The sequence below is a fragment of the Hydra vulgaris genome, chromosome 08 (genome assembly GCF_038396675.1).
Source record: "Hydra vulgaris chromosome 08, alternate assembly HydraT2T_AEP".
Classification (NCBI taxonomy): Eukaryota; Metazoa; Cnidaria; class Hydrozoa; order Anthoathecata; family Hydridae; genus Hydra; species Hydra vulgaris.
This window is the reverse complement of record NC_088927.1, coordinates 40811847-40815000: the sequence shown is the minus strand read 5'-3', so window position 1 is coordinate 40815000 and position 3154 is coordinate 40811847.

The following is a 3154-nucleotide window of genomic DNA, read 5'->3' as shown; positions in this document are numbered from 1 at the left end:
AAATAAATAAAAAACCATCTTACTCAGTACTTGTTCAAAATTTTGCTTAAGATCATCAACATTAATTTTAGTATTAGGATTTAGTAATTACGCTAAAGTCAAAAAGATTGTTTACTTAAACGAAAGCAACACATGCGCTGAATTTGCGTAAATTTATCTCGGTCTGCAATTTTTTTAAATTGCGAAACCTACTTTTGATGGATACTTTTAAGGCTGTCCATTTTCTATAGCCGTTGGCAAACTGTGCCATCATCTCGGTAGGCCAAAACTGGCTTCAAAAATTTTGCCGAATGCGCTATACAGTTGTTATTTTGAGATCAGTGAAAACCTTCAAAATCGGCGTTTTTTTTTTTTATGAAACAGCATAAATTGTCTCGCAAGGATACTTTTTCACATATTTTTCTGATAGAATTACATTAAAAATAAAAAAACAAAAAGCGCCGTTTCTGAAGGTTTTCAGTATTTTTTTAGTCATCTCGGTTTTTATTTTGTTATTATGGTGGTACCCTATGAAATATTTAAAAAATTCATTGAAACTATAGGAAAACGTAATTTTTTAAACATAAATATACCATTGAAATTTAAAAAAATAGATATATTCTTATTTGAAATTTTTTGCTTTGATTACCCAATTAAAAAGCGAAATAAGCAAGTTTAGCAGAGTGAGATAAAAGTACAAAGGACAGATGTCCAGTGGAAAATATAGAGCCTCAAAGTAGAAAAATACTAAAAAACTGATAAGTAAAATGATGTAAAAATAAACAATAATAATAAACAATAGTCGAGATAAGTAAGAGTTATTTACTGTAGTTCTACTAAATTGTCGTTAGTGTCAAGCGTAAGTGTGATGTAAAGACAGCATCGGTGATGGAGCAGAATTATTCTTTTTATAAGTAGTTATCATGTGGTATGTATTATTAGGGTGGTCAACTTACATTATCGATATAAGTGTGTCATATACGTCTCTATTACAGTATGGATTCGCGCCTTATGGTACAGTATGAACACAAGAAGACGTCCAACTTTTGCCCGAGACTGGTATTCTAAAAGAAGTTCCACTCTGGGTCTACACCCGGGTAATCTTGTTAAGGTATCCCAAAATTCATTGTGTTATCCCAAAAGGACTATTCTCAGAGTATCCTGTCAGGATGATTGCTACAGACTTCTGAATTGACATTGGGACCACAGGACACTTCGTGGGGTTCAGTACAACTTGCATACAATGTCGATAAGCGCAGTTTTGTTGCAGTATAACGAGGTTCAGTGAGAGTTGTGAACAGTTTTGAGTCTTACAGATGTGTATGTAATGTAGACAGTAAATGCAGTGTACTTGTGTGTCTACTGTAATAGAATGTCTTGATGGTATGAGTTGTTGGTATAAAATAGGTTGAAAGTCATTAAAACTGGTGTAATGTGAGCTTGACGTGAATACTAGAAGTTCAATAACATGTGTTTAAAAATAACAAACTATTGCAACTAGATAAACTGGAAAATTTAAGTAGAACTAAACCAATATAGTAACAATAACTTGTCACACCACACCACACTAACAATATTTTATATATTGTTAGTGTGGTGTGGCTAGCGTTATTGGAATGATTAATATATATAGTAAAAAGATGCAGTGACTATTGAAAGAATATTAGATGTAGTACCTTTAGTTTATTTGACAGTAGTTATGTATTAAATATCATGTATATCTATAGTAACATTTGACATATTATGTATAACCTGATATGCACAAACACATTATGTAGTACTGGACACCTAGTGTATAACTAGTATTGGGCAGTGGTTATGCATTCTGGCTATACACATACATCCACTAAATGTATATATATATATATATATATATATATATATATATATATATATATATATATATATATATATATATATATATATATATACATATATATATACACATATACATATATATATATGTATATATATATATATATATATATATATATATATATATATATATATATATATATATATAATATATATATATATATACATACCCGTATACAAATATATACACCCTCAGACACACATACATATACATAAAAATAGGCATGTATTTGTCTACAAATATATACATAAATACATATATATGCACATACACACACTGATAAGCATAGTTACGTATATTTTCATACAAATACGTATGAGTATATATGTGCTTACATATGTGTTTGCACACACACATACCCCATGGACATACATATATATTCCAAGGCATCCATAAATTATTTATATGTATTATATACATTACAATAGTTATTTTACACATTTATTGTGTTAAATAGGTGTTAGAGTAATGTTTTAATGACCCAATATGGATAAAGTATAGTCCTATAGGTATAAATCAACAAATATAAATTCTAGAAATATTAGTATAAATCTTAGAATGACAAGCATCAGTGTATTGAGTGGTAGATGATTAAAATATAGGTGTTTTATTATCCAATTACCCATGTAGTGTCAAGATGACATTCTCATCAAGACCATTAATTGTCATCAGGGAGTCTCGAAGGTCTGGCGCCTGACCAATGGTCGGCACCCTGTAGACACTACTTTGCTAAAATCGAGTACGTGCTCAAAACACCAGTATTTTGTGATGGGAGGGTGTGTCTTAGACTTAGTTTGTTCTTTTCTTGGCTAACTCTGACTAGGGCCTTTGTATATCTACTTGTGAATGTCAATGTAGGCATTCACATAGATATCATATGAAATTTATTATGTACCACAGACACGCAACACAAAGTGAAAGTCATATTGGTACATAATTATAAATTATAACTGTATATTTTAAAAAACCTTAGTAAAATGAGAGAAAACAAAGACATAGGTCCCCTTACAAATAAATATTATTACATTTACTTTGTCAACAAATATAATTGTGAATAGAATAAAAGAAAGTCAAATAAGAAAGAAAACTGACTTAGTAGAAATAATGCCAAATAATTTTGTTATTACTGAGTTAACTTTATTTTGTTAATTAATTCATGATATAACAATACAAAGTATTTTACAAAGTTTTATTAGATTTTTACAAAGTATTATTTTGTTAATACTCAAAGCAAACTTAGTTTTAAAATATTAAATGAAAAGTTTTCTTAATCTGTGTACAAAAGAATACTAATCCAAA